This window comes from Colobus angolensis, unplaced genomic scaffold (assembly GCF_000951035.1).
Source record: "Colobus angolensis palliatus isolate OR3802 unplaced genomic scaffold, Cang.pa_1.0 Scaffold243, whole genome shotgun sequence".
Taxonomy (NCBI): domain Eukaryota; kingdom Metazoa; phylum Chordata; class Mammalia; order Primates; family Cercopithecidae; genus Colobus; species Colobus angolensis.
The window spans coordinates 3,074,443-3,081,352 of record NW_012115633.1 but is presented as its reverse complement, the minus strand read 5'-3'; positions in this window follow the sequence as shown (position 1 = coordinate 3,081,352).

The following is a 6,910-nucleotide window of genomic DNA, read 5'->3' as shown; positions in this document are numbered from 1 at the left end:
GAGTAGCTGGGACTACAGGCGCCCGCCATCTCGCCCAGCTAGTTTTTTGTATTTTTTAGTAGAGCCGGGGTTTCACCGTGTAGCTCAGGATGGTCTCGATCTCCTGACCTCGTGATCCACCCATCTCGGCCTCCCAAAGTGCTGGGATTACAGGCTTGAGCCACCGCGCCCGGCCTAAAATGGATGTTAAGAACAATAGTTCCTTCCTGGGAGGCAGGATTGACATGGGTATATTTTTGGAGAGCCTCTGTAAGGCGAGAAAGGAATTGGGCAGGGTTTTCATCAGTCTTTTGGGAGGTTTCTTTGAGTTTTTCAGAATGTACAGCCTTTATGGGCAGTTTTGTTAAGGCCTGCAATGAGGCAAGTAATCGTATGATTACCGGAGGCACAGCTGGGGTCTGTGGGTTAATATTCCCGGGTAGGCTCTTCCCGGGGGGACTGCAGCGGCCCCTACTGGCCTAGTAAGATTTGCCAATGGAAGTCATCTGCACAGGTCTGGGCTGCAAGTCACACTCTTTCCTTCTTTTCTGGAAGGAGGGTAGAAGACAGAATAATATAGGGATCATGCCAAGTAAGTCAATAAGACTGAGTGAGATATTTAAATTCTTTGATATAAGTGTCAGGATCGGAGGACAGGGACCCCAGACGTTCCTCAATTTGGGAGAGATCAAAGAGGAAAAAGGGGACATGGAAACGGACGATCCCTTCGGCCCCTGCCACTTCCCGGAGAGAAAGCAAGGGAGCAGGCTGCTGGGCATGTTGGGCTCGAGAACGAGTAAGGGGTGGAGACGGGGACGACTCAGAGTCCGCGGAGGACTCAGAGGCGGTATGGTTGGAGAGAGGGAGGTAGAGCTGGAGTGGAGGCATATGGTGGGGGGTCATGCTGTTCTGGTGGAGGATTAGGATGTTGTGGAGCAGGGGAAAAATCAGTGGGATCAAAGGAGGAGGAGTCATCGGCTGGGGCTATTGGGGTGAGGGGAGCAGGAGGCGAGTGGAGTTTGGAGAGTGCGAGGAGAATTTGAAAAGTAGAGCAAGACTGGCAGAGGGGAGGACGACTACGGAGAGTAAAGAAAGCCTGAACATAAGGAATCTCAGACCACTTCCCATTGCTGTGGCAAAGGTTGTCTATGTCTTTGAGCACGTTGGAATCGAAAGTGCCATTTTCGGACCATTAGGAGTCATGGTCTAATTTGTATTGAGGCCATCCTGTATTACAGTAAAAGATAAGCCTTTTAGGGCGGATTTCTGAATGGAGGCCAAGAGTATTGAGATTGCATAGGAGGCACCCAAGGGTGGTAGTTTTAGGGGGAACAGACTGAGAGGCTCCCATAATGAATGGAAGTAGGGGAGCATGTAGAGGAAGAAGAGACTGCCGGTGATAAGGACGTGGAAGAGGGCGTTCCCCTTTCCCACGTAACTTGTCCGGAATAGAGAAGGTAACCGCTGTGTCAGGCGTCACTGAAACAGAGGAATCAGAGGCCTGGAGGCCAGGGGAAGCCCTTGACCCAGTGCTGGATCTTTCAGAAATGGAGAGACAAGGGTTTTGGGGAACGGCAACAGTCTCTTTTTACTCACCCTGGCGGAGGCTTTGATGGTGGATGAAGTTGCCAGCAATGGGAGAGTCTAGGAGATTCTCTGGGTCTTCAGCAGGTTCAGGGAAGGGGAGAGATTGGCCCGGAGAGGGGTGATTGGGAGGGAGAGAGAGAGAAATAGAGAGAGAGAGAGAGAGAGTGTGTGCCAGCCAGCAGAGTCTATCCCCTTCCCAGGTTTTGGCACCAGAATGTAAGGTCAGTCATGAGAAAGGAAAAATAGACCCAGTTAGGTGAGCAAGTTTTTATTAATCTGCTGTCTGCCCCCTTAACAGTCAAGGGAAGCAGGACCAAGCTTACAGAATGAGGGGTTTAAATTGGGGAGAGGAGCTTGAGAGAGTTCTTTGGTATGGCTGCATCCTGGGATTGTTTGCTGGTTAATTTGGCCACATATCACCTTGTAACGTTTATTACAGGAGGGTGTAGGTAAAGTTTATTTATGCTTCCCACAACCTTCCTGTCTGGACGGAGGGAGAGGGAAACAAAGAACAAAGGTGACTAAGATGGCGTACTTCCAGGTTCTTCATCACCAACTTTCCCACGCCCGGGAAAGGCACAGGTCAACTGCGCAGGTGCAGCATGATGTCCGACTGAGGAAATCGAAACCTACCTGGCCGCGCCGACCTCACGGCCCTTGACCCGCCCGCGTCCCGCCTACCGCCCTCCCACTCCCAGGCCCAAGACATAAAAGCTGCTCCCGGCAGGCACGCGGTGCGAACTTCCTCGGCCCCTCCTCATACAGAGACCTAGGAACCTCGCCCGAGAACGCCAGAGCGACTTCCTTGGCCTCCGCCGCTGGAGACCGGTGAACCTCGCCCCTCTTTCTATACATTGGCTACATAATAAAGTTTCCTTTTTATCTTGCCTACTTGCCTTTTCCTCTGGCGCCGGCTCTGGTGGTCACATAAAGCAAATCAGGTGGTGCCGAAACCTGGGAGGAGACCCCTCCTCAGGTCCCCCTAAGGTCCGAGGAGCCTCCTCCTTCCACGCCGCGGACGGACCAGGACCTAGACATCGCTTTCCATACCTCCAAGTCTCCTAGGGGTGAGTACCTCTTTCCTCCCTCTCATATTCCTTGGCCAGAAGTCCTGTGCAGGCCCAAGGTTTTTTTTGGTCACCAGGTGACCCACAGGAGAGTTTCCAAAGGTAGAGACGTCTGCCCAAAGGAACTCTATTCCAGTCCGTGTGAGACCCATCCAGGATGGAGACGTCCGCCTGGAGGTAATCTCCATTCCGGTTCCAGGAGCCTCCCACCGGTCCTCAGTGGCGCCAAAGGAGGCTTTGTAGCCAGGTAGAGTTCGGTTTCTGTTTCCGCCTATAGGCGTGAGGAAGGCAGTGGGAAACCCCCAATCCAAAATACCTAGAGACTCCCCTTTAGGGTGTCTTCTAAAAAATCTCAAAACTTTACAATTAGAACAAGACCTTAGACAAAAGCAACTGGTGTTCCTCTCCACTGTGGCGTGGCCACAATATAAATTAGACAACCAATCTCACTGGCTGCCTGAAGGCACTCTAGACCATAACATTTTAATCGACCTTGGTAATTTCTGCCGACGCTTAGGCAAGTGGTCCGAAATTAACTATATACATGGATTTTGGGCCTTGCATTCTCGTCTGGACTTGTGTAGCCAGTGTTCCTTGGCCCAAGTCATGTTGGCTAAGGATGCAGGCCTAACAAAGTCTGAAAAGGAGGAGTCATCCTTCCTGTCTGACTTGCCCGAAGACCTTACTTCCCCTCCCCACCCCACTCCCGCCGTATACTCCACCTCCCCCTCTCGCTCCGGCCCCACCTTCCCCTTCCACTCCTGCTGTTGTTCCACCCTCCTCCTCGGTCCCTCCCACCATTGTTGAGGCTGCACCTCCCTCCAAACCCTCGGCACTTCTGCCTGGTCACCTTAGTTCGCCTATATCTGCCCACACCCGCTCTAAAGATTGCCTAATTACCCCCGCTCCTACTCCCACCCTATCCAACCCCCCTGCGGTCTTAGCACCCTTGCGTGAGGTGGCCGGAGCGGAGGGCGTGGTTAGCGTTCATGTTCCCTTCTCACTAGCAGATCTTTCAAAAATTGAAAAACGTTTAGGAGATTTTTCTGCCAATCCTACAATTTACACCAAATAATTTAGGTACCTTTGCCAGGCCTACGATTTAACCTGGCATGATCTCCATGTTATTCTTACCTCTACTCTAAACCCTGAGGAGCAAGAGTGCATCCTAGCGGCTTCCAGGCAACATGCCAACCAACTACACTTAACAGACCCCGCCTTCCCAGTAGGAGAACAAGCAGTCCCCTCTATAGACCCAGACTGGGACTATCAAATAGGCCAGCCAGGCCACCGAAGACGAGATATGATGACTCAATGTCTTCTGGCTGGTATGCAGGCGGCCTCAAATAAGGTAGTAAATTTTAATAAACTAAAAGAAATTATTGAAGTTCCTGATGAAAATCCAGCCACATTTTTAAACAGGCTAACTGAGGCTTTAACTCAATACACTCAGTTAGACCCAGCTTCCCCAGCCAGGGCCACTATTCTAGCATCATATTTTATTTCAAAATCAGCCTCAGATATTCAGAAAAAACTCCAAAAGGCCGAAGATGGACCTCAAACTCCTATTCAAGACCTAGTCACGTCGGCCTTCAAGGTCTATAACTCAAGGGAGGAAACGGCTGAGGCCCAACGACAGGCCCGCCTAAAACAGAAGGTACAGCTCCAGACCCAAGCTTTGGTTGCTGCTCTGCAGCCTATCCTTAACCCAAAACCGGAAAGCAAAACCACCAGAGACTCAAAGACAACAAAAGGGGCTTGCTATAAATGCGGTGACCCAGGGCATTGGGCTAATAAATGTCCCCAGAGTCCCCAACCGCCTGGGCCAATGCAGCTGTGCTACAAGTGTGGAGTAGCTGGACACTGGGCTAAAAAGTGTCCTAACCCTCATCTGCCAACAACTCCTTGCCCAGCATGCCATGAAGAAGGGCACTGGAAGTCAGACTGCCCCACCCTGAAAACGGGCATGGCGCCTCAACGTGATGTCCCTCCTCAGGATCCTGGGAGCTCCTTCCAGCTCTTACATCTGGACGACGACTGAAGGTGCCGGGACTCAGGGACCCCCATCACCCTTGCCGAGCCGCGGGTAACTCTCCTGGTAGCGGGTAAGACAATTAATTTTTTAATCGACACCGGGGCTACCTACTCTGTTTTGCCGTCCTTCGAAGGGCCTAGCCTCCCCTCCAATACTTCTGTCGTAGGAGTCAATGACTCCCCGTCCAGTCCTCGGAAAATTCCGCCTCTTAATTGCTGCCTGGCCAACAACTATTTTGCGCACCCGTTCCTCATCATCCCCTCATGCCCCACTCCTTTACTATGCCAAGATGTTTTAAGTCAACTAAAAGCCTGTATCTCCCTTCCTACTAGCGCCCCCCACCCCAACTGTCATCTGCTTCTAGTATTGACTAACTCAAATGACTCCAACAATTTCACTAACCCTTTTCCTAATTTCCCCATTCCTATAGACCCTCAAGTGTGGGACACATCCACTCTTGTCGTGGCAGATCATCATCCACCAATACTTATAAAGCTTAGAAACCCATCTCAGTTTCCAACTTGCCCACAGTTTTCTCTCTCTCCACAACACCTACGTGGACTAAAACCGATCATTACTAGGTTACTCAGCCAACACATCCTCATCCCCACTCATTCTCCCTGCAACACCCCAATCCTACCTGTAAAGAAGGCAGATGGAACTTTCCAGTTAGTGCAAGATCTTCGTCTTATCAATGAGGCTGTTTGCCCCACACATCCAGCAGTCCCCAGTCCTTATACTCTTCTTTCTCTCATCCCACCTAACACAACACACTTTACTGTGCTGGATCTAAAAGATGCATTTTTCTCTATTCCCTTACATCCAGATTGTCAGTTTCTCTTTGCTTTTACATGGGAAGACCCAGACACCCATACCTCCACCCAACTGACATGGACAGTGCTTCCCCAAGGGTTCCAAGACAGCCCCCATTTCTTTGGGCAGGCCCTAGCAAAAGACTTAGCCTCCTGTCCTCTTACCAATAGTAAAATTCTCCAATATGTAGATGACCTTTTACTCTGTAGTCCCACGAGGCAGGACTCTCTTTTAGACACTGCAATCCTCCTTAACCATCTAGGATCCAAAGGTTACCGAGTATCCAAACACAAAGCTGAACTCTGACAACAATGTGTCATACATTTAGGTATTGAAATCACTCCTACGACGCGTTCACTTACCACAGACTGTTTAACTCTAATACAAAATCTTTCTCCTCCCCAAGACGCTAAGGAAATCCAATCCTTCCTAGGCCTAGTAGGGTTTTTCAGACACTGGATTCCTAATTTCGGAATCTTAGCTAAACCTCTATATGCAGCTGTTAAGGAGACTCCCCAAGGACCTTTGTCTATCCCAAAGTTAATCTATAAACATTTCACTCACTAAAAAACTGCCTTCTCTCACACCCTACTCTCTCACTCCCAGACTTCTAACGTCCCTTCCAGCTTTTCACGGATGAAAGACAAAAAATTGCTGTTGGCCTTTTAGCCCAACCTATAGGCACCACCTACCGCCCTGTGGCATATTTATCTAAACAGCTAGATCCCACCGTACAAGGATGGCAGCCCTGCCTTCAGGCCCTAGCAGCAGCAGCCTGCCTAGCCCAGGAAGCAAAGAAACTCATTATAGGTTGTAACCTAACAGTCTTCTCTACTCATCGCCTTCAAGATCTTATTGCCTACAAAAGTATTAGCCATTTAACCCCATCCAGACTCCAACTCTTTCACCTCTGTTCATAGAAGACTCCACCATTACCCTAGGAGTCTTTTCCTCTCTGAATCCAGCAACCTTACTTCCTGACCCTCTCAAACAACCTCATACTGAACACTCCTGTCCAGAACTTTTAGAGGCCCAACCACCTAGTCACTTACATTTACATGACCAGCCCTTAGAGGGTTCACAGTTAACCCTATTTGTAGATGGCAGTTCCTTTATAAATTCTCAAGGGAACAGACAGGCAGGATACGCGGTAGTTACATCTTCTACTGTCCTAGAAGCTAAGCCTTTACCACAAGGAACAACATCACAGCAGGCAGAACTTATCGCACTAACTAGGGCTCTCCTCCCATCCAAAGGGAAAACAGTGAACTTATACACGGACTCTAAGTATGCCTTCTTGATTGCACACACCCATTCTGTCATCTGGAAAGAGAGAGGGTTCCTAACCACCAGCGGCACCCCTATAGTCAACAAGAAACAAATACTCATACTGCTAGACGCTTTATCAGCGCCTTCCAGAGCAGCCATC